We start from the raw sequence: 25,909 nt of genomic DNA on the forward strand, positions 1-25,909 counted from the left end.
TCCCAATCTCCCACACTATGTCCAAATTAGATATCCCTTTCCCGGTTGAATACTCACAGACCTCAATCCTCCTGGTGAGTAATGTTCCGCTCACTGTTTGAGATAGCCCCCACCTCCTCTTTTGTTCAATTTTCGAGAATCAACCTGTCAACTCAGGCAAACTTCCTCATTTTCACTGAAAAGCAGAGTCTAAAAGTGAGAGTATGCTGACCACAGAGTTCCACTTGAGGGGTAGCTCACCCATGTTTATGCCCCTTTCTACTTTTGCTTGCGCCTGTCATATTTTCTGGCCAATGACATTAAATGTCAAAGGTACAGCAAAGTGAATTATAGGTCAATTGGTCAAGACCCCTTTTGGCCAATTATTATCAAGGAAATATGGAAAAATTGATGGGTGGGTGATCTATAGAAAGGTTTAAAAAAACCCAGATTAGAACTCAAGAAGGAGAGCTGGGACACATCACACAGGAGGAGGAAGAAGGGAAGAAAAGAGGAAGTACAAGGGTTTTGGTGAGACCCAGGGAATTGTGACCGCAAAAAGGGAGAGGCTTTTGATAATATTTTAAAATTATTAGCTTAAACTGCTTCATTGCTTTTGTAAGAGAGAGAAGTATTTTGCTGTGTGATTTGCCTGAAATCTGGTGAGAAATAGAGTCTTTTGATTAATTTTTACCTCTTCATTCTCCTTGTGTTTTCTTGGATCTTGGGAGTCTTGACAGCCAAGACCATTGAAAAGAACTCACAGTTCTTGTTAATGTGAGGATTCTGGGATCCCCATCTATTCCTAAACTGCAAAGGAATTTTGGGCATCTTGGATCTCTTACATATTGGTGTCAGCAGTGGGATATGAACCCATGCCTCCGTAACACTCATCTGGCACATAAGTGGACTTAGCAGAAGTAGCTAGCACAGCAGTAGCTAGCACAATAGCTTTGAGCTAGCACAATGCCCTGCAAGTGCTTAGTCAGTTAGGATATCAGTCATTGTGGATAGAGGCACCCCCTACCCACCCACCCACCACCACCACCACCACCACCACTTCATAATATTAGAAACTCAGGATCATCCAATGATGTTAATTTGCGGAAGGTTCAGGCTGGGTAAAAGAAAGTACTTCTTCACACAAAGTCTCTGGAATATGTAGCAACATGATACGGTCATGGCCACTAGCCAAGATGGCATTAAAGGGGTGGGGGTGGGGTTTACCTCTGTCAGTGGCTGTTGACCATGATAGCTAAATGGATTACCAAAAGCAGTATACCACATACAGAGGGGAAGGCGGTTGCCTTCTTGTCTTGCTCACAAGCTTTCCAGAAACATCTGGATGGCCACAGCTGGAAACAGGATGCTATATGGATGGATCTGCAATTCCACCCAGCAGGGCTCTTCTATTGTTATAATGAAGTCGTATACTGAGTACCAGATACAGGGGAATGCCTTCACTTCTATGCACTGCTTGGGAACACTCAGAGGAATCTAGCTAACCACTGTTGGATACAGAATATTAGGAGTAGACAGACCTTGATTTGATCCCTCTGACTTATATTATTAAGAGCTCTCCCTCCAGGATCCACCCTGGTTTGCAGTTGAATGGGAGACTATGAGGCTATTCACATGCATGTGCAAAACCGGACTAAGGGTTTTGCACAGACTCAGGAAGGGGAGCATTATTGGAGCTCCAGGGGGTAGGGCGACATGAGGCAATGTGCCCTGGCACCCCCACCTTCAGAACTACCAGAAGGAGCCATGCTCACCTGGGTGGGCAATCCACCCACCCAAGGAAGAACTTCTCATCTGCGGACAAGGTATGTTTAACCATCCTTCCCCGCAGCCCACCCTCTAGCCTTTCTCACTGCTCGTGAGAAGAGGCTCTCTGTGTGTGTGCACTGTAAGATACTCCCCTTAGGGGATGGGGTCATCCTGGGAAGTGCAACAGCATGCTTGCATGCACAAGGTTCCAAGTTCCCACTCTGGCATCTCCAAGAAAGGGCTGAGAGAGACTCCTGCCTGCAAGTTCAGAGAAGCCGCTGCCAGTCTGTGTAGACAATACTGAGCTAGATAGACCAATGAGAGAGATCATGGGGTCATGGCGGACAGCTCGTTGAAGTGTCAAGTCAATGTGTGTCAGCTGTGAATAAGGCCAATTCCATGCTAGGGATCATTAGGAATGGGATTGGAAATAAAACGGCAAATATTATAATGCCCTTATACAAAACCATGATGTGGCCACACCTGGAGTACTGTGTACAATTCTGGTCACCACATCTAAAAAAGGACATTGTAGAACTGGAAAAGGTGCAGAAGAGGGCAACCAAGATGATCAGGGGCCTAGAGCACCTTTCTTATGAGGCAAGGCTACAACACCTGGGGCCTTTTAGTTTAGAAAAAAGACAACTGTGTGGAGACATGATAGAGATCTATAAAATCATGCATGGCGTGGAGAAAGTGGATAGAGAGAAATTCTTCTCCCTCTCACATAACACTTGAACCAGGGGTGATCCCATGAAATTGATTGCCGGGAAATCTAGGACCAACAAATGGAAGTACTTTTTCACACAACACATAATCAACTTGTAGAATTCTCTGCTATAGGATGTGGTGACAGCCAACAACCTGGATGGCTTGAAGAGGGGTTTGGATAACTTCATGGAGGAGAGGTCTATCAATGGATACTAGTCGGGGGGCTATAGGCCACCTCCAGCCTCAAAGGCAGTATGCCTCTGAATACGAGTTGCAGGGGAGTAACAGCAGGAGGGAGGGCATGCCCTCAACTCCTGCCTGTGGCTCACAGTGTCATCTGGTGGGCCACTGTGTAAAACAGGATGCTGGACCTGATGGGCCATGGGCCTCATCCAGCAAGGCTGTTCTTATGTTCAATGGTCTGACTTGGAGAAGGCAGCTTCCTATGTTCCTACATTAGAGGTTTTCAACCTTTTAAAACAAATGTACCCCTTCTGTTTCAAAGCTTCAGCTGATTTACCACATATAAGCAGCCAAGAATTGTGCTCTAAAGTTGGTGGGTAATAAAGTACAAGCTAAGTTAATCTGCCCTTGGAATCAAGCAAGCAATACAACCCACCAGCTCTATGCTGTGGTTTGCTTCCTCCTCCCGTCCTCTGGGGGCCTCATGGCCAGCGCTCCACAGCATATCTCTGACCTGTTCCCACCTCTCCCTCTTCTTCTCCATGTGTCTGGCTGGCTAGGTGCTCAGACTCTGCTTGGCAGCAAGGGCAATGCTGATGCTGAGCATCATCCAGCATTTCCTTCACTGCTGAGCCTGAGCACGCAGGCAGCCAGGCACGTGGAGAAGAGGGAGGCTGCCTGATATTCTTCCTGCTCCCCTCCAGGAGAATGGACCAACAGTGTGTTTAGGAACACAGGAAGCTGCCTTATCTTGTAGCATACCAGTGAGTCAGGGATGTGGGAGAGTTAGGATCATAGGAAGCTGCCATATACTGAGTCAGAGCATTGGTCCATCTAGCTCAGTATTGTCTTCACAGACTGGTAGCGGCTTCTTCAAGGCTGCAGGCAGTAATCTCTCTCAGCCCTATCTTGGAGACGCCAGGGAGGGAACTTGGAATCTTCTGCTCTTCCCAGAGTGGCTCCATCCCCTGAGGGAAATATTTTACAGTGCTCAAACTTCCAGTCTCTCTTTCATATGGAACCAGGGCGGACCCTGCTTAGCTAAGGGGACAAGTAATGCTCGCTACTAGCTCTCCTCTCCGTGGTTCTGGATGCCACTAAGAGGTTTCATAGCACCCCTAGTTGAAAACCCCTATTGTACATCAAATGCAGACTAAGAAAAGACTGTGAATACATATTAGATAATGGGAAGGCTATTATGTGCCACCTGAATTCCCTCAGTCAACGTGTGGTTGATCAAGATAAGTAAACCCAACCCACTATAGAGCTCTGCTTGTTAAATCTCAACCTTCTCCCCAGATCCATCCTTTCCCACACAAGGCATGAGAGACAAAGTGAGCAACAGCCAAGAAATGAGGAACTAAGCAATGTGATTCTCATAATGCCTGAGGCTTGACAAGGGATCTGAATTAAAAGGTTTTTAAGTGTAATAAAATTGCTCTCTCTTTCCCGAACCACGCATTATTCTTTTTCATAAGCAAAAGGGTCATCTTGCTATGTTAATTCTCTTTCCTCCTCCTCAAATCTTACACATCCTCTATGAGAGGAGACTGATTCAGATAGCCTAATCATATAACAAAGCTGGCATGCAGAGGTGAGTCCTAAGCAGAATGTATCTCATACCTTGTGAACTATGCATTTAAGCTGATCTCAGACTCCCATCATATCACTGCATCTTTCCTTTAAACAGTATTGCAATCCTTAACTCTAGCTGTAAAATGCAGACACTTCTTGGGCAAACAAAAAGGTTCTTGATAATGCATTACAAGCAGGGATGTGTGAAAGGCTTCTTGACCATACCAGTTTGGAATTCAATTTGGAGGGCCATATATTTGACTTCTCCCCATACAAAAAGCCCCCTTAATGCAGTATACTGGCACATCAAGGAGAGGGCTATGTTAACTCTCTCTCTCTCTCTCTCTCTCTCTCTCTCTCTCTCTCTCTGTGACAAGATCTAAGATCTTACCTAGCAATGGGTGCCACATGTCGGCTTTTATTTTATTAGAATATTCTCTTTATACCTACTCAGATAAAACATCATTACATCACAACATGTTGTTGTGAGCTGTCCAGAGAGCCAATTGTTATGGGGCAGCTAACAAATACAGTGTATTCATTATACAGTGTAACAATTATTTATTATTTATATTATTGTTATTTCAAAAAGATGTACTAATCAATAGGAGCATCAGAATATCTGATGCTCCTTTAGCATTCTTTTTATTAGGATATTATTAATCAATGCAATAGAACATTAATGGAAATGCGATCCTCCAAATTAATTGAGAGCAACTTGTGTATATCAGTCCAATCAAACAAATGAAAATTGGGGGTGGTGGGAGAGCAATGATAAAAGATAAAAAAAAATTAAGACTAAAAAAGTTTGTTGATTCTCATACACAGCCAAAGTTCTATTGTTATAAGAAAGGTAGAACATTTCCATCTTTTTTCCTTTCTAGTTATAACTTTGTCAATCTTTATCGTGTCCATCCATGGTCTTCTTATTGGCTACCTATAAGTAGCCAATGACATTTTAGGTTTTCTTCCTATGGAAGGTGCTCTCCAACTTCTTCATCACTTTATTTGCCTTTTAATTTTGAGAATGTTTGAGCTTTATGATATATTTTTTGAAAGAAGGCAACCAGAAATTAATTTCAAATGCTTACAAACATTATTCAAAATAGTGCAATTAGTGCTCGACTCACTACTGTCGACTCAATAGTGTCGACTCAATGTGCAGTAGCTGTGAAAAAGGCCAATTCCATGCTAGGGATTATTAGGAAGGGGTTTGAAAATCGAACTGCTAATATCATAATGCCCTTATTCAAAACTATGGTGAGGCCACACTTGAAGTACTGCATACAATTCTGGTCACCATACCTAAAAAGGGACAACTGGAAAAGGTGCAGAAGAGGGCAACCAAGATGATCAGGAGCCTACAGCACCTTCCTTATATGGCAGGGCTAGAATACCTGGGGCTTTTTTGTTTAGAAAAAAAGACGACTGCGGAGAGACATGATCAGGTGCGTAACAACGGGCAAGGGGAGACAGTTGTCTGGGGGCCCCACTGCCTGGAGGGGCCCCCCAGAGGCACCTCACGTGACTTCCCATTGCCCCCTGCCCAGCCCCAAGGCCCCTCAGCCACTTGCCCTGTTCGCCGTCTCTCCAGCTTGTTCTCCTGGCCGGCAATCCAGGGAGCAGACAAGCTGCAAAGAGCTCCTTTTCTCCCGCCTCTCAGCTGATCGGCGGGTGGGCGGGGCTTCCATGGAGGTCTGGTGTAGGCCTCTGTGAAGCCTGAACTCCAGTAGGGCCCAAGCCAGCCAGGAAGGAGGAGGCAGCCAGAGAGGCCTCCACTGTTCTCTGCAGCAGAAGACCCCCTGCTGCCAGGTAGAGTGTGAACTCCTTTTTGTGGTTACCTTCCCCACCCCCCACCCCCACCCGGATATATAGGGATCTGCTTGCCATAGGGCTTTGATATGGGGGGGAGGGACTGAGAAGTCTCTGAATATTTATTTTTAAACAGCTTGGAAAATTTGCTGGCTTTAAAAAAACTATCTAAAAAGTCCTATAAGTGGCTTGTTTCATGGCAGAAAATTACAAAAACTTCTGGAAGAAACAGTATTATATTTATTTTATTCATTCATTTATAAATGCACTTATGTTCAAGTTGTTTTGCAACCCAGAAGGTCTGAGTGAGAACTGTGAAGCATGTCTTCTGCTTTTATTTTATTTTATTTTTCTTGTGTGTGAACTGCTCCCCAATAACCTGCAGGGACTTCAGGATAAATCTGGCCAACATGTGAATGCAGCACCTCTGTTCCAGAGGAGATGTGTGTTAAAGGGCTTTAAAAGCCTCCTGTGAAAAACCTCCTGGAATCAAACTTGACTGAATTTGTTCAGAATTCTGGGAAAACAAACATAGGCTCACCCTGCATGGTTGAAAGTCTCCTTGGCTAATCTGCAGCGAGGGGCCCATTTTAATCATTCATCTTTCTAGTGTGTTCTAGGCATTAAAAGTAAAACAAATGTATAGTACTCAATGTATATCACTATATATTGTGACGTGTGCGTGTGTGTATTCAGTGAAATGTATTTCCAGGCAGCATACTTATTTTGGAATATCAGACTTAAATCCTTGGGGGCCTGGGGTGTGCGGAGGCCCTGGACTTTGAGTGGGGGGGGCCCATTTTAAAATCTTGTCTCTGGGCCCACTCCAACCTTGCTACGCCCCTGGACATGATAGAGGTCTATGAAATGATGCATGGTGTGGAGAAAGTGGATAGAGAAAAAATTTTCTCCCTCTCACATTAGAACCAGGGGTCATCCCATGAAATGGATTGCCAGGAAATTTAGGACCAGCAAAAAGAGGTACTTTTTCACACAACACATAATCAACTTGTGGAATTCTCTGCCACGAGATGTAGTGACAGCCAACAACCTGGGTGGCTTTAAGAGGGCTTTGGATAAATCCATGGACAAGTCTATCAACTGCTGCTAGTCTGAGGGCTATAGGCCACCTCCAGCCTCAGAGGCAAGATGCCTCTGTATACTAGTTGCAGGGTAGTAACAGCAGGGGAGAGGGCATGCCCTCAACTCCTGCCTGTGGCTTCCAGTGGCATCTGGTGGGCCACTGTGTGAAACAGGATGCTGGACTAGATGGGCCTTGGGCCTGAGCCAACAGGGCCATTCTTATGTTATGTACTTATATGTATATTATAACAATATTCTAAATGTGGTCATATCAAAGATTTTATTATGAAGTGATGATATGTGCCATGTTATTGTCAATCCCTTTCCTAGCAAGTTCTCCTCTTTGCTTGTAATGTTCCAATTTTAAGTTTTCAAGTTAATGTTCCCCACTTTCTCTGTTCTTAACTAATTAGTTAACTAATTAATTAACAATGAATCCACTTAATTATTTTGTCTTGCACATTAATTACTCTTTCTGTAAAATAACACCCCCCTCTCTCTGAAGACCCAGTCTGAAAGCCAGCGTGGTGTAGCGGTTAGAGTGCTGGACTAGGACCGGGGAGACCCGAGTTCAAATCCCCATTCAGCCATGATACTAGCTGGGTGACTCTGGACCAGTCACTTCTCTCTCAGCCTAGCCTACTTCACAGGGTTGTTGTGAAAGAGCTACTTAACTATGTAGTACACCGCTCTGGGCTCCTTGGAGGAAGAGCGGGATATAAATGTAATAATAATAATAATAATTTTTAGTTAATTACTTTTATTATCTTGGTTTCTTTTTGTGGAGTATAGATCCACGTAGACATTGCTTCCCAGTGGATCAGTCTACCCTCCTTGACAGCCCCATGGGTCTAGATAGCTTTAGCATTCACACTTTTTTGTCCCTACCTGAATTATTATAGTATCCAAATACACTCTTCATCATAGACGAACATGTGAGGCTGATTTCTGCCATTTCCCCACTGTTTGGAAAAATCCCTTTGGTATTCCCAATGCACATTCACAAATGGCTTTTGTTTCTGAATGCAGAATTTGGGAGCACTGTGCTGAATATGCTTAAGGATACAATTCATATAACGATTTAAGAAGGCATAAAAGAGGTATTCATACTGTTTGCAAACCTATTGCTTGTTCAGGAATTATTTGTGTCAGTAAATAGGCTGTTTTCACTTTAGGAGCAGAAAAACATGGTTATTTCTGGCATCACTACTACAAATATATTCAGAGAGTCAAATAGAGGATAGAGAACCAATCGTGTGGTAGTGACCTTGCACTGCCCCCTGTGCTAAGCAGGGGTTGCCTTGCTTTGCATTTGGATGGGTGACTACATGTGAGCACAGTCTGCTGTAAGATACTCCCCTTAGGAGATGGGGCTGCAGGTTTAGTGGTAGAGCATCTGCTTGCAAGCACAAGGTCCCAGGTTCATTCCCTGGCATCTTCACATAGGGCTGGGAGAGACTCTTGCCTGAAACCTTGGAGAAGCCGCTGCCAGTTAGTGAAAACAATATTGAGCTAGATGGACCAATGATCTGACTGAATATAAATTGGCAACTTCCCATGCTTCTATATTTTCAACCCAAAGTATGAGCCAAATACAATTTCTCTACAGCACTCGTGGTAATCACTAATGGCCAACATGAAAAACATGGCACCAATTCTAGAACAGGTGGAGAAGATATCACCAATGTGGACACCTGCAAGGTTTTCAGATGGTGGAATCTACAATCCACTGTGTAAAAATTTAATCCAATCATATTATAGTTTTAAAAAGGGACACATTAGCATTAAAAATGAATGACTTGCTAAAAGGCACTGGATGATGCTTAGCAGTTAAGACATGGATTGTACTGACTTGTTGAAATGCTTTCTTCTGACCTAGAGCAGTGGGGGGGGGGGACGAGGACACAAATGACCTCAGGATCTGCCAGCCACTTTTGTTGTCATTAGCTCCCTGGAAGGATAAGGCAAAAGCCCTGTATTTACTAAAGGAGATGGGTGGTTTCATCACCAAAAAGTCAAAGCACTGCTCAAAAGGTATTAAAGGAGCTTTTACATGTTAAGTTTGGGAACTGGCAAGTGATAAAAAGAATGAGAGTGCTTCACACAGTACATTTTTGCAGGTGTCAACACAGTCTCTCAACCAAGCTGGGTGCACTCTCTCCGCAAGGAAAGAAAAACACGTTGTTACAGTGAAAGCTGAACTCAATCACACATTAGTGTCACTGTAATGAAAATTCAAAGGAAGTTCAAAAATTCATGTATAAAATGACAAATTTTCAAAAATTTTAAAGAACTATTTTCAAGGGTGCCTAAACATTCTGGGAGCATGATCCTAGTACAGTTAAGCACTCTTAAGCCCCATTGATTTCAATGGGAGAGGAAATTAAGCATGTGCTTCAAATCCTTCCCATTAAAATCAATAGGACTTAAAAGTGATTAACTTTGGCTGAACAAAGTCTCAGTTCTTGCTAATAAATTGAAGACCACCATACATAGCAGTAGGTAGAAAAATCCAGTGCTGTACAGAGTGTACTGCATATGAAGGGAGAGAGTTGAGCTAAACTAATATAAATCCTTATGCCACACAGAAAGATAAGAATGTAACTTTAGATTCCCTTCGCTTTTTCCACTATCCCCCAAGTTAACAATACTCAGTCTCTCTCCTTCTTCAAAAGGTCTCTTGTATTAGCCAAGAAATAATTATGCTTCACAGCCATCCTTTGATTCTTCTGTAGAGCTGCCACTCTAGTTACGCAGAATTTTGCTTTGTTGCCTATACTTCCATTAAAGAGGTGAAAATGAAATATGGTTAAGCAAAGCTTGCCAGAAGTCTATTTGATGAGGCAACACAGGAGGACAGCGAGTGAGAGAACTGGATGACAGCTGAGGGCAGTCCAGATAAGGATGTAAACTGACCCACTTCAGGATTGATGGTAGGAACCACAGTTTAACTACTGCTGCCCAACAAAGCAGAAACTTCACATACACACACCCTACCTGAACGAAGAATGGTTTGGCATGAATGTTGTCATTAGAAGAGACAAATCTTCAGTTATCTCCAAGTCCAGACATGGCAGTCTGACATCACCAGAAATAGTGTGTGTCTTTGGGGGGTGGATGTGGAGAGAAAAGGGTCATTCATCATCAACCTGCGGAATACTGCGACATCCCCAGATGGAATCATATACTAGGATTCTCTCTCGGATACAAAATTTCTATAATGGGAGCCAACCTACCAATCTAGCATGTCAAAACACTGATTGTTTCCTAGCTCTTGATAATAACGAACCACAAAGCAGCCTCCCTCCAACTCAACCTTATCATTTAATAACACTCCCAGAAGGTTGAAGAAATATGAGCACTCAAAGAAAAGAAATGGCATTTCAAACACAGTGCTGAGGTTGTGACTAAATGCAGACAAGAGTAAAAGGAGACACAACAGAAATTCAGCTAGAAAATGCATACTTTAACAAATACTGTGACGAATCTATGAAACTGCATAGATTTTTAAGAGAGTTTTGATGGAATTCAGGCCCAGAACTAGTTGTTCCAAATGTGAATGGTTTAGACCACCCACAGTTCGATGCAATACCTCCCCACCCTGAGAAATGTCTCTAACCTTGCTGGAATGTTCTCTGCTTCTTTGGAATCCCTCAAATATTTTGCCTGACAAAGATCGAGCACATTTTCTTCAAATGACAACCTACAGACACGAGGATGCCCCACTATAGAATTTCACTAGTTCTCTGGTAAAAACTCATTTGGCTTCCCTCAAAATTCCTCAGAGATTGCACCTGAGAAGGAGCTCCCAATTTTGCCTCATATTGCTTAAGATGGCATTTCAGTGTCAACATTGATCCTGGTTGTTCATAAATATGGTCTGCTAAACCAGGGTTTCTCAACGTGTGGGTCCCCAGATGTTATTGGACTTTAACTGCCATAATCCCCAGCCCCAGTGGCCTTTGGTTGGGAATTATGGGAGTTGAAGTCCAATTACATCTGGGGACCCACACGTTGAGAATCCCTGTGCTAAACCATCCAGGGCATAATTGCTGATAACTCTAGAACCTCTTTAATAATTCCATCTTCCTGTCTGGAATTCTCGCATCATTAACATTGATTCACATTGTCTTTGGTCCTTCCCTCATATGTAGTCACCTATCCAGGATCACATGCAACAAGGAAGTTGCCTTATACTGAGTCAGACCATTGCTCCATCTAGGTCAGTAACATCTGCACTGACTGACAGTGGCTCTCCAAGGTTTCAAGCAGGAGGCTCTCCCAGCCCTACCTGGAGATGCCAGGGAGTGAACCTGAGACCTTCTGATTGCAAAGCAGATGCTCTACTAGTGAGCTATGGCTTCACCCCTAAGGGAAATATCTTACAGTGCTCACATGTAGTCTCCCATCCAAATGCAAAACAGGGAAGACCCTGCTTAGCAAAGGGGACAATTCATGCTTGCTACCACAAGACCAGCTCTTCTCCCACTTTCTCTCTCTTCCCCTGTGATTGATTGCCTTCAGAGGTGCTGTTCTACATCTCACGACTACTAAGAGTGACAGAGGACAGATATGAGAGACAGAGCCATTTGAGTGGTGACAACAAAACTGTAGAATGTCATCTCTAAGGAGATTCATTGTGCTCCTCTTCTCACTTTTAGGCAGGTACTAGCCAGTATATACAGACTTTAATGGATAGTGGTTGCTGCTTCTGAAATGTTTACAAAATTTCACTGAGTTGGTGATATACTTTTATACTATAAAAAGGGTGTACGCACGGAACCAATTTGGTCCAGTTCTGAACCAGATTAGATCAGACCTGGTCCAGTTCGGCCATCGAACCAGGCTGAACCAATTCAGGGGATATACTTGTAAAGGGGAATCAAATGACAATTTCCCTTTACAAGTACAGGGGGTAGGGGATCCTTCCAGGAGTAAGGGGCAGCTAGAGAGGGAATAAGGTCCTCTCTAGCTGTCGGTGTCACTGCTCCACCCTCACAGAAACCATTTGCATGCACAGAGGCCAGAACTGAGCCATTGTCAAGCTGGCAGTTTCATAATGGAGGAGAGGAGCGTGCTTGGGGCTGCAGGGAGGGTAAGCGGTGGTGCTGGCAGCCAGGTAAGGACTTTATTCCCTCTCCCCTTATTGTGCCAAACCAGTTTGCCAGAACCGGGCCTGGTTCTGTTTGATCACGGAGCAGCCCAGCCCCAGTCCAGTCCGCGATCAAACCCTTGAACCGGACCTGGTTCAAGGCAAACTATTTCGGCACAAACAGTTCATGCACACCCCTGCTATAAAAGCTTCAAATTAGCGACTTGTATCTTTCATTTGTTAACTATTTTGGCATTTACCATTTTACACGGCTCATACATTTGTAAGCCACTTTGGATATTAATTTGATAGGAAAATGATGTATCTATTTGATTGAACAAATAGATACCATGAAAACACTAAAGACTTTTGTGATCAGCTTCAACCACATGGTTGCATTCATATGCTACACAGGAATGTGGGATTTCTTCACAGGGAATCAGCTCTCAAGATGCTGTGGCGATATGTGAAGGAATGCTATGTTTGTGGAGGAAATATGAAGCCTGCAAATTCCCAAGCAGGGTTAGGAAGTATGGGTTGTTGCGGGGGGTGCTGTCTGGGTCACACTAGCTGAAAGATTTGATAGTGACCATTTTAATTTTGCAATTTCAGAAGACTCACCCACAGTTTTCTCTAGGCAAGAGATAACCAGTGCAGGGGACTCTTAAAAGGAGATATGCCAGCACTTGCCCTGCTCTGCAAGACGAGAGGAAAATGTGACTTCCCATCATGAAAGGACAATCTTTTTAGACCCTGAAAGTCATACTCGTGGCTTTCTTTTATGGTATTGCTAATGTTAAGACATAAAATTTTTGTGTTTATGCCTTATTTATTTTCTTTGCTAAGATCCTTTACTTTTGTTTAAATTAATATTGCTTTTTTAAAAATGGGCTTTGCACCGAGATTCTAGAAACTGTTCTCACACCTCTCATCCAAACTATCCTATCAACTTTGGGGCTCTTTCACTTTTAAAATAATGTCAACAATTCACAAAACCTGTACATAAAATATTGTGTGCAAATCACTGCTGTTGTGCATCCCCCTTCCATTCTGAGAAGCTTCTGTAAGAGTAATACTGGATGCCCTGTATTTCTAGGATGCTATTAATTGACCACTAGTCCTGGCAAGAAACAAACAGCTGTATGGAAGTTGTTAACAATACATGGAGAGTTGCAGATGTCAGCTATTATCCTGCACTGCAAATCTAGCTGGGTCTTTCCTATGAGTGTCTATGAAACAGTTTGCATTTGTAAATTCTTCCCTTCTGAAAGCAGAAGCCTATGGTTTGCCGGATTGAGTTTGCCATCTTTAATTCAGATTCCCACTGAGTGAGAAAGATATGGGGGGCTGGGGAGAAATAGAAGGCAGCTAAAAATGATTGAGTACAGTGGCTGCAGAATAAAACTTAGAAGGCAAGACCGAAGGAACTAAATTTATACGGTGCAAAAAAGAGGAGAATACTCAGAGGTGATATGATCACACACTATAAATACCTTCAAGGTAACAATATAAATGCAGGAGGCGAATTATTCATGGTCTCAGAAGATGGTGGGATGCATCAGAACAGCATGCATCTAAAAACTGAAAAGTTTAGTCTGGGGAGAAGTGGAATGTTTTGAATAGCCAAGGCAAGGAGTAGGGATGTGCACAAAATGGATTTTGTATTTTGTTTTGAGCTTTTCTTTTGCAGACAGTCGAAACAGTGGTCGACCCGGTTGTTTTGATGGAACAAAACTCAAGTGTTTTGGCCATAGGGAACAAGGGGGAAAATTGAAACACTCATTTCCCTCCATGGGTAATTCCTAGGGCCACCAAAGTGGGTTAGTGGTAGTGCATGATGGGTGCTACCTACCACCCAACCCACAAAAGAAATGGACACACAGGTGGTTTTAAGCATTTTTTTAACATTTTCCACAACCCCCCTAAGATCACCCTTATTTAAAGGGTGCTTTGTTTCAAGCTTGAAATGGCCTGTTTTGGAATAAAAATGTTTTGCACATCCCAAGCAAGAAGGCTGGTACCCAAGTTATACAAAGTAGTAAACAAAGCTGCCTTCACAAAAGACCTTTAAATTACCTCTTTACTATCTTTGCCTCCTCAAACATATCACACAGATCAGCATTATGTCTGTTCAAATGTCAACATCATATTACACTCAATTACACTCTTAGAAGTACCCTGCCTACAATGTTCTAGTCCAGGAGAGACCATGCCCCCAACGAGATGCTATGTTTCTTTAACGGAAAAATTGGCAATTGGCAGCCAGTTCTGTGCATCTTAAAAGACAGCATCTGTTCACAGGAACAAGAATTGTACCAGCTGGCTTTGAAAGAAATAACCACATTTCCAAAGATGATCATTTGAAAGGTGCTTAAAAACAAAACAAAACAGATGCTTTCTGCATCCCATGTCACACAAACCATATTTGAAACAAAGAAAAGACAAACGTGCTCATAATGAAATATCCCAAATATTCAGTTCCTACACATTCAGGAGCCATAAGAACACAAGAAACTGCCTTGTGCTGAGTCAGACCATTGGTCCATCCAGCTTAGTATTGTCTAGCTGACAGCACCTCTCGGGCTTCAGACAGGGGTCTTTCTCAGTTTTACCTGGACAAGCCACAGGTGAAAGCTGGGACCTTCAGGATGCAAAGTATGTGATCTCCCACTCAACCACTGAGCGACAGACCCTTTCATCCAAGTGGTAATGATACACAGCTGATTTGTGTATACAAACGATTTTATACTGCCTTATACCGACTGACACCACTGGTCTAGCTAGTCCAGTACAGGAGGCCCTGGTTATCCATGGTTTTAACAACCATGGTTTCGCATATCAATGGATGGGTCATAGAGACCCAGTTTCTTTATCTGCAGTATGAAAAAAATAGATGAATTTTGCCTATTCATGGTTTTGAGTGACTGGAAAGGACTCTCCATGTCATTTCCAGCTGCCATTTTACAGTGCAGAGCCCCCTCCCCCCATTTTGCTAATATTTGCCAAAATTCGGCCAATGAGGGGGAGGTTGTGGGGCATTGCTAGAGAGCTGGAGAGTAAGGTTTTGTACTTTTCACATCTTATTCCTGATCCCCCCCTTGCCTAGCACCTTGATTCCCATAGGGGCAAGGTTTCTTTATGCGCAGTTTCCATATTTGCACCTATAAATGAGAACAGAACCCCCAGGGATAAAGATGACCTCTTCTACTGCCTACACCAACTGGCAGTTACTCTCCAAGATCCCAAAGAGAGTTCTTGGTCAGACCCTTTCAACTGAAGATGCCAGAGACTGAACCTGGAACCTTCCAAATGCAAAGCTTGTGCTCCATCGCTGAGCTATGGCCCATCAACTTAATAAAGGGACATGTTGATAAAATTATGAAGCCATCTGGCTTCATAGCCTTTGTAAACAGGAGAGCTGCATAACGCCCTGGCTGAATTCAGACCTAACATGAAACCAGAGGTTGGCAAACCCATGGTTTCAATTTTAAACTGTAAATCGCACCACAGATGTTTGTCGGATTGCAGCCCCCCAATCTCCGGTTCCAGGAGAGGGGAGACCCTCCCTGCTGCTTGGACACTGAAGCCAATCTTAGCAAGATCCATGGCTAGACTGTGGGCAACATGTAAGCACGTCAGTGGAGTGGCCACGATCTTGAAGGGGGCGTGCCGTGTGGTCATGCATTTTCTGAGCACTCTGCTTGCCCTCAGCATGGAAATGTCATTCAAATGCCATACCATGCCAACGTTTCTTCTTACAGCAATGGCACCGCCACCCTCCAAAGAGCCCTGCACCTAAATAGTTCACACGATTCCAGGGCAGGTGTCTGGGGGGGGGGGACGACTATTTCTGTGTTACTCAGGAAAAGAAACAAAGACTTTCTAGGAGGGAATATATATATGAGGGAAGGCAAAGGATCTGGGGAGAGGAGAATCTGTCCCACCATGACCTAGGATGCAAGGAATCATCCCAGCAAAGCAGTCCATACAAACCAAACCACCCTCCTGCGCTGCTGGCAGCTTTCTGCCGGTAGGCTATCCCTTTCATGAGAGGGCCAGTCTACTCAGGAGGACCATGTGGCTGTAAGCCCTAGGCCATCCCATCTGTCGTGCACACTCTTGGATTCAGCTAACCCAGCAAAGGTGACCCCACTTGTGTGGGGCCCCCAACTCTCCATTGTAAAAGATAGAAGAGAAGCACTGAAACACTCCTTTCCCTGTGAAGGCTTGTGCGAAAGGCATGTACTGTGAAGCCTTGCACGCATGGCTCCATGTGCCATAAGCCTGGCCACGTGCATAGATTGGCGGGGTGGGGGTGTCACACCAGATGCGTGGATCTTAAACCCATTCAAAATTCTCAGGTTTGGTGTGGCTTTGTGCTGTATGCAGATCTGCCAGCATGGGGAATTTTCCAGCAAACTCTCCACTGGCATGAAGAGGGGAGCCCTGATTTCCAGGGACCCCAGGAAAGCAAAGTCATGGTTTAGGGGCACAAGGAAGGGTAAGCTTGCCCACATGGGCAAAGAAGCTAGCAGGAGGCAAGCTTGAACAGCTACTTGGTGGCAGTTGCCAAGACAGGGAGAGCAGTTGCTGGGGTACCCATCCGCATGGCTTTCCTCCATACAGCAACCTGGCTCGATATACTACCCCAGTGGCCCGACACTCTTGTGAGAGTGGTGTCCATGGGAGAGTGGGTTGTTTTGTCAACACACATTATTAAAGACTAGCTGGGCCAGGCACATAGCAACTGCACCTCTAGTTTGTCACCTGTCACCCCCGCCCCTGCTGTCGCCATTTTGTCACCCGCCCATTGCTGCCTCCTTCTTCCCCTTTTGCTGCCTCCTTCTTCCCCCATCCATCCCCGTTGCCTCCTTCCACCCGTCTTCTTGGCACCATTTCCCCCCGGCTACTGCCACCATTTTTCACCCTCCCACCCGTCCCATAGCTAGCCTATCTGGTAGCTCTCTGAAGTCTCGTGAGAGCTGCTACGCATGGGATTAGCCATGGGTATGCCTTAGTTGCCACCTGAAGTGTTTGTGCTTGTGAACACACATCATTGCTTCCTTCTCAGGGAACAAAGCACTTAGTGCCCATTCTGGCATCCCATCCCCTTTCCCTCCTGCTTGCCAGGTGGGGGGAGCAAGGGACAGAGTGGGAAGAGGGCATGCCCCTGTGTGACTGTACCACTTGACAGGCTGATGATCTTGGGATGGGACATGGCAGCGTCCCTGTTGTCAGGCAGCTTCATAGATGAATAGTGTCAGGAGGGGCGGGGCTGGTGTTCAGAGAGGGGTCCAGTGAGAAGCATCGTAGCTGGGGTGGTGGTGGTCTGCGCCGGCACCTCTATGATTGTGGTTTGGAAATTGGCACAAAACCATGGTCATTCTGGCATCTGGGATCAGACGTAATGCTTCAGTGGCCAAACCAGAGCTCTTGGCAGCAAAACTTTGGGCAAATGGAAGGTTCACATTGGAGCTTGGCGAGCCAAACCGCAGATTGCTTTCGGCTCCAAATCATGGTTTCATGAATGTAGACATAATGAGGTTCCAACCTCTGCCACGTTTACCGCTGGTTTCATGTTATGTGTGAATTTGGCCTGTCTTTCTTAGCCTCTGATGCCATACCACTCAGACTCTCTTAGCTTCATATGTCACTTTTAGTGACAAGTCTCCTGCGGCCTCAGAACTACCTCTTACACTCTACAGCTCCTTCCCATAGTGCTGGTTCAGTCTGGGTTAAAAGTAGTTGAGCAACAATTCTAGTGGGAAGATGGGTCACAACAGAAACCTGGTGGCAGGAAAATTTTAACTAGCGTTCACTCACTCGTCCCAACCCCAACCCCTGCTTTGTTTTTCTAAGTTTAGCCAATCTTTATTTGGCAAAAAACAAAACCCTAACAAGTAAGTGGTTACTGAAGTATGAGAACACATATCATCACATAACACAGGAGCAGTGAATGCACGTGGGATGCATCTCTTTACCAATCCGAACATCATCTATCTCTGCAGGTTTACATTCAGGAAGCTGTTTTCCTGGGTTCAGTAATTGACAGCAATAAAAAATAGGCTATTATCAGGCTTGTGAGCAGCAGAGGTAAATTTGGGCTTAAAGTGAGTGACATACCTTATCATCAGGTTCAGATGAGAAGTATTCTCGACTGCTGTTATATCCTACCCTAGATTATGCCTGTTATAGCATGAACTGCCTCTTGGGAGGCTGTGATTCACTCAAATAAACCACTTGGTATATGCAGCCAGAAAAGGAGAAGCAGGCAACGCTGCTGAGTTCTTGTGAGACTTTTCTCTCTCTTTCCAACCACCAGTGTTGTGTATCCAACTATGTTTCACATATTAAACATCAGCAGAGGATAGATTGGTTTTGGTTTTTTACCCTCTCAACTTTTAAACAGAAAAATGGCAGAAGAACAGCCTGTATCCCATGTTTAACATAAGCTTTTCAAATCAGCAGGAAGCTTTTCAGTTCAATTATGTTTTATGTACTGCAAGGGGTACATAACACAACAAAGGGGGATGCTTATTAACACACATATAATACCACCTTGGGCTGTGATCCCAACAGATCTCCCCAGCTAAGCAAATTCCTTTCTTGTCCTCATGCATCTGAAAGATCTCCAAGGACGGCCCAGCATATCAATGGAGCTAGTGCGAAGCCATGCAACACTGTGGTTGGCAGGCTCTTGTTTCTATGCCTGTTTTTGTCTACACAGAAAAACAGTTGCACCAATTCACATCAGGATGTGAATGCAAATCAATTTCATTAAACTCGCACAAACCTCTGTGGAGCAACCTCCTCTCGGATTAAGAAAGGATTATTTCCATTTATCTCATGTCAATTAAGAAAAGACTTCAGCTACACAAAAATGTCAGGCTTCAACTAAAATAAAAGGCTTTAGAGAGAGGCTTTCACCACTTTAAATAGGTGGGTTTAATTAAGCTGTTGGTTGTGTGTGGAAGCAAATAAGGCTAAGGCCCAGGAATCGGCTGCCGCACACAGACACACACACAGATACACCACCGCCCATGTGGATGGGCAACACCCATCAGATATCAGATGCACGCCAACACTGAAGGTGTGGCCAGCAGTGGGAGGGTATGCATGGCCCCTCACCCACTCCCAGAGGGCACCTTGTTCACTGGCTGGGGTGCTTTCTTTCCCTCACTCAGAGTGAGAAATGAAGTGCCCATTAAGTAAATGAAGCACCAGCTAGGAGCGGGCAAGGGGCCGTGCCTCATGCTGCCAGCCAGTGAGCACTTTGCTGGCTGGGTGTGGAAGGGGAGCACCATGGCAGCCCCCAGACCTCGGCGGCCCAGGGACATTTCCCCCTCCTTGTCACATGGTGGCTACACCTCTGTGCATGCTACACCTCTGTGTATGTATGCAAAGTGATTGGGGCCAGGTTACACATTGTTGCCTAGGGAATCTGCATTAAGCACATTCTTAGGTAATGTGAAATTTAACCTAGAGTCTGCATACAAGGAAGCCACCTAACAGTGCAGTGGGAAAGTAAACTGCCAAGGGAGCAAGAGGTTGCCGGTTCGAATCCCCGCTGGTATGTTTCCCAGACTATGGGAAACACCTACATCAGGCAGCAGCAATATACTTTAGGAAGGTGCTGAAAGGCATCATCTCACACTGCACAGGAGGAGGCAATGATAAACCCCTCCTGTATTCTACCAAAAGAAATCCACAGGGCTCTGTGATCACCAGGAGTCGACACTGACTCAACGGCACAACTTTACTTTACACACTGTCAATGTGTTATAAGGCAGGCATACATTACATAATAGTTTAACTATATCAGTGTGGAACACATATACATATAAAGTGCCTCTTAAAAACCACACCAGTATAAATCGATTTACATGCCAGCCTCTGACTGATCTAAAACGATCCTCTCTGTCTGCATAAACCTACACGTCTTTTCTCAATCTTTTTGGGAGAATACAATTCTCATATCTCCACCTCTGGTAGAGATGTTATGTGGATTTATTAGGCAATGTCCTCTTCGCATGTTAATAAAGAATGGCAGATGTGACGGCATTTGAGTGAAGAGGTATCCCACCTATATGTTATTTACAAAGCATTTTAAGACTCTTTGGAGAGAAAAAAATTGTGTAAATATATTAAGATCTTCAATTCTATTTAACAATTTATTTTCCTCTTAGTAATTAATACCATGGCTCTGACTTTAAAACACACACACACACACACACACACACACACACTTTTGCTAGTTGATCAGAGACTTGAACAATTTTAATGTAGTCTGACATCGTATCAAGCAGCAGTTAACCTTTGATGCAACAGGCACATCAGACATCAAGCTAGGGGTAAATTAAACTAATAATTGCCCTGCTTTAATTTCCTCCAAGAGGCAGCTCCTGTGTTTAAGTGGTCACTGAATTATTGCTGCACCCCGCTGCCATCCATTAGCAACTAGGCTGGGAATCTGATTTCTGAATGCTGCAATGCAGGTGGTGCAAAAAATGAAGCAATGCAAAGCTTTGATTATAAGCACTTTCAATTTTGTTTCTCATTGTTGTGTGCAATTACGTGTGTGTGTGTGTGTGTGTGTGTGTGTGTGTGTGTGTGTGTACGCGCGCAAGAGAGAAGGGCAGGGAGAAGTGTATGCAAACAAGCTTCTTCTGAAAAGGCTTCCTGGCTGCAATCCAGCCAGTTTCATAGGGCCTCATTGAAGTCAATACAATTGCTCAGTGATGCTTTCAGAACTATGTTTTAGCACACAGTTTACACAGGATTCATTTATTGCATCTGTGGAAGCTTAACACCTCCACAGCTTGCTTTCTACTGTTTGGTAATTGGCTGATGTGATAAGAGAGAATGATCCAAATAGCGTATCCATGATAGCTGTTTTGCATATTCAAGCAAAATTGGCAGTTACCACATGGAACAAGAAATGTATGAACTCATTTCACCATCCCAACCCCTGTTCATCTTTAGAAAGGAGAAAAATATGCTCCCTTTCCCTTAATTAGCCTATAATGTCTGTATTACCAGTAAAAATACACATACCATGCAAACAAGTTCTCATATTATGAGAACTGGAAACTTGTGTTAAAAAGCAGCATATACATAGTACTAGCAGCAGCAGGAATTTGTTCATGATTATTTAGAAAAGAGCATACAAATTTCAATCCACAGGAATGTGGTACTTTCTTCAAAAGGTCTTGGTCAGGACACTCTGTGCCTTGAACTGCTTCATAACAGACAGAATTCAACAGGTATGGCTTCTCCTAGAACGTAGATGCAATGAGAAGAGCAGCAAAAGTATCACCTGTTGATTTCTGTCTATCTTGGCACCGTTATAAATGCTCACAGCCACTATCAAATAAGAGGTGATAATGCCAATTGCTCCGATTATGAACAGGGTAGTCTGGAGTTCTGGCCCATTATAGCAAATCCTGCTCTTTGAGTATACAATTAATCAATGCTGAGTTTCCCAGAAGAAGAAAACGCTGCTTGCCTTGCAGGCCAGCAAAAATATCCTGGTTTAATTGCTAATGCTATTAAAGATCATTTTTGTGGAATTATATAGGCGTTTCTGACACCAATTCTTTTTTCATTGGCTGCATTCACATGTAACAGGAAATTGAAGTTGAAGGAGCCAGAGGTTGCCAAATGTGTGAAACTCCAGTCTCGTACTAAAGGTGACCCGAGGTTTTCCTTGCCAAACTGCGATTTGAAACCTTGGGTGGTAGTGAGTTTTGCTACTTGTGCCTGAGGTTTCCAGCTGCCTGCTGTACATCTGAATGTGGAACTGCAGGCTGGGTTGGCTGAAACTGGAGTTGAGGGAGGGAACCCATTCCTCTCTCTAGCTGTGATTGGCTGCCAGGGCTGTCCTTCATGCAAGAACAGGCCTGCTCAACTTTGGCCCTCCTGCAGATGTTGGCCTACAACTCCCATAATCCCTGGCTATTGGCCCCTGTGGCTGGGGCTTATGGGAGTTGTAGTCCAAAAACAGCTGGGGGGCCTAAGTTGAGCAAGCCTGTGCAAGAAGGAAACCTGCACAGCCAGTTCCCCCTCCTCCCTGCAGTCTCCCTGACTGCAGCTCCTCTCCTGTCTGTTTCACCTGAATGTGGACATGTAAGCATGTGGGGGTGGGGGGCAGACCCTCGGTTCCATGTTACATGCACATGCAGAAATTCTCTCTCAAGTTATGTTTCTCTAATTTTAACTGATCATCACTCCCAGGCTTGCACCTTCTTTCTGGCAAGCTACGAGTCCAGCTTCCCACTTTTGCTCTTGATGGTGATGCAGCCATATAGTTTATTTTGCTATAGATCCATCAAAGCAGCATTAAGTCGTTTTCAGAATTCAGCAGTTAGAAGCACAAGGATTTAAGCATATGATATCTGTTGAGTGGGTGGTTAATGAATCCCCATATCAGTGCACTGAGCCTCCATGCTGGCTGAATGCAGCTGAGGATCAGAAATCCATCATCTTTAGCTACGGGGCGTCACAGAGTTATTTCTTGCACTGCTGCACTGAGCTATACACCTGGTGTACCAGCGGCAACAAAGATAGGATTGAGGCTTCTTTGAAGGGTCAGCAAGACAATTTGATGTGGCATAATGGAAAGCAGTTCCAGCTATAAAGAACAACTCCAGGGGGCTTGGCACACCCAAATCCTAGTCTTATCTCCATGCCGGGGGTGGGGGGTGGGAGGGGACGTCACCAGCTACATTGCCATGCACCAGGTTGTTCTGAAAGATACAGCAGCAAGGCCAGAAATAATGGTGGCAACCCAAACCTTGGGTAAGGCAACCCTAAAGCAGACATCTAACTATGGCTGAGGTATCCGTAGCAGATGCTCTTTCCACAGCTCACTAATGAAATGGAAAAGTTCTTAGTTGTATTCAGGCACAGTGAATAAACTGTGGACTCTCCCAAAACGTTTAACCCAGTCTCCAGACTCTCCTCTCCCTCTCTTTTCTTGGCCTAGGTTAAGCTTTGCTGCAGGCCTGTGTTCCAGATCTCTGCTAGACAGTGATATAGAATTCTGTTTGATATACGTGCTACATTACCAACAATTATGTTGATGCCTGGATCAAGTTTTTACTGGCAACCAGCTGTGGAGGGAGGCCAGTGGCAGCCCAGGTTCTGCCACCGCAGACCCCCTAGCCCCACCCCCTGCATCTGATGTTAGATTCAGGGGTTTGGTTTAGCTCCCAAATAGGACCGCATGGCCCCATTTGGGAGCTAAATCATGCTCCCCCCCTCCATTTCTGACGTCAGGTGCAGGGGGCATGTCTGGGGCATGAGGAGCAGCCCCTGAAGAGCAGCGGCCTGGGTTCTTTGAACCTGTTGGCTTAATGGTGGCTCCAACCCTGCTGGTAACATAATTTCAAAACTCAGGAAATGTGTGTGCAATATTGATGAACTCCAATGTATCTATTTCCTAAACATCAGATTACTGGAAATCTAGTGGCCGATACCCAGAGTAATGCAGTGCTGGGCTACAAGGGAGGGGCATTTTTAACCAATCATCCTTCCCCTCTGAAAATAGGTCAGGTGACCCTCTGGGACATATTTTTGGGAGGCACAGTGAGAGGCAAGTGGAAATCAGCTAAAATCACCCCTTCCCTGTAATGCTTTTGTGAAAAAACCGCTATTTCACACATTTGGATGACCATGAAATGGAACCTCTGCCCCCTTTGCCTAAAGTGGTATATGTATATACCACTTCTCAAGAAAATTTTCCAAACCAGTTTACACAGAGAAAGAAAAATAAAGATGGATCCCTGTCCCCGAAGGGCTCACAATCTAAAAAGAAACATAAGAGAGACACCAACAGCCACTGGAGGGATGTGCTGGGGATGGATAGGGCCAATTGCTATCCCCCTGCTCAGTAAAGAAAATCACCACTTTAAAAAAAGGTGTCTCTTTGCTCAGTTAGCAGGGGATGTCCTGCCCTATTGTAACCTGGCTAAGTATTTAAAACTGAAATGACCATCTATTCTTCTCCTGTTCACCTCAGCCTCCATTTCCCTTATCCTCTCTGATCTGCCTTGTGTTGATATCTAGGTCCTGGAACATTTGGGCATGGATCTGTGCTTTCTATCTATGGAAAGCGCCATGTATCGAAAGCACCATATAAAGAAGCCAAGCCAGATATGCCTTATACTGAATCAGACAATTGGTCCATCTAGCCTAGTACTGGCTACACCAACTGAAGATGCATGGAATTGAGCTTGGGGCATTTTGCATGTGAAGCAAGTGCTCTACCACTAAGCTATGGTCCTTCCCTGAACATCACCTACTGAAATTCCTTCTTCAAGGCATCTGCTGAGGGCTAGGAGCCCAATCTTCCATTGCATCTGGTCACTCTAGAAGTCACAGAGAATGTGCTTGCATATGCACTCCATTTTAGAAACTTGAGATGAAGGGCCCCCCACTTTCCATGCTCACCTGTCCTCCCAAGTCACTTGTGGAACTGGGGCCAATTTACTTTCTTCATAAGTCTGTTGAGCATCAACCAAGGGTGCATTGACAGTTTTCAATAAATACCCAAATGAAAGACAGCAAAATAAAGGTTCAGTGCACAGGCAGGTGATTTATCTCTCCCTGTAGACATCAGCAGCACAATATCTATCATAAGCCACAGCTGTCCCACTCAGTCTCTGTTTACTCTCTATGAGCATTTTTTGCATGCTGTAAATCACAGGGCAGCAGCTGCAGTGAGGTAAGGCAAATGCATGGGTTAGACGTGCTAGGCTCCAACTCAAACCCAGCAGTCTAGCCATGATTGAAGCATTGCCCATCTTTCTTGTCAACCCCAAGTATATGCCATCCATACACACCACACAAAAAAGTCTCCAGGCCAGTAAAGCATTTTTCTAGAATGCAGGCAGACAGAAACAGAAACAGAAACAGAAACAGAAACACACACACACACACACACACACACACACCTAGACTCAGTCCTATGCAACCTAAATGCCTAGAAATTCATGAGCCGAGCCATTCTGGAGGGTGCGTCATACATTTTCCCTGGGCTGCCAGCTCGCTCACATCTGCAGTGGTAAATCAGGAGGGAAAAGGTTTCAGAGGTTATAGATTCTTGTCATACAAAACAGATGCCTGAGCACATAAATCTCCAGAGTGTCTAAAGGGCTCATAATTAAAAAATGAATCCAAATGGATTTTCCATAAATTGCATTCTCAAAAGAAATTAATAAGATACCTTTTTGTATTCCCCTCACCCAGTATGCAAATCGGAAAAATTATGGGGTAATTAATGTCCAGCGATTCCCCTGAGCTGCCTGCTGATGTCAAGAGGCAGGATACCAAAGAATGGCCAACGTGAACGGGAAGCAGCCATCATCATATTAAGCAGTTATATATGTGGATCTCATCACTTTACTCTACATGCAACCAACCTACCAATGCTATACAAATTGCACGATTTTTTAAACATTACTTCTTATCTCCAGGTCATAAGCAGAAATGTTCTAAGGGTTAAATCCCAATGCAAAGTAAAATAACATCAGAACAAAGACCATACACACAAAAAATTAATAAAATGGCAGCAGAGGAAATTGACAACAGCTCAGCTGTGATGTCTAAAGAGCTCAAAGTCCAGAAAATATGCTCAGAAAAGATTACAGGAAATTCAGTCGTGGTCCAGGACCCTGGGGCACCTGAGAAAGGAGAATAATATGC

At 44.3% G+C, this 25,909-nt stretch overlaps 1 protein-coding gene and 1 long non-coding RNA gene across 51 annotated transcripts in view; one reads left to right on the forward strand and one right to left on the reverse strand.

Moving 5' to 3' along the window:
• NRXN3 (neurexin 3) overlaps positions 1-25,909 on the reverse strand; it is a 1,829,497-nt gene that overhangs the window by 456,222 nt on the left and 1,347,366 nt on the right. The gene's annotated exons all lie outside the window — the stretch shown is intronic.
• On the forward strand, positions 5,952-13,229 carry LOC128323005 (uncharacterized). Its single transcript, XR_008306142.1, has 3 exons — positions 5,952-6,030; positions 8,143-8,213; positions 12,818-13,229. It is a non-coding gene; the product is annotated as an uncharacterized LOC128323005 (long non-coding RNA).

Source organism: Hemicordylus capensis, chromosome 1 (assembly GCF_027244095.1).
Source record: "Hemicordylus capensis ecotype Gifberg chromosome 1, rHemCap1.1.pri, whole genome shotgun sequence".
In the NCBI taxonomy this organism is placed as follows: Eukaryota; Metazoa; Chordata; class Lepidosauria; order Squamata; family Cordylidae; genus Hemicordylus; species Hemicordylus capensis.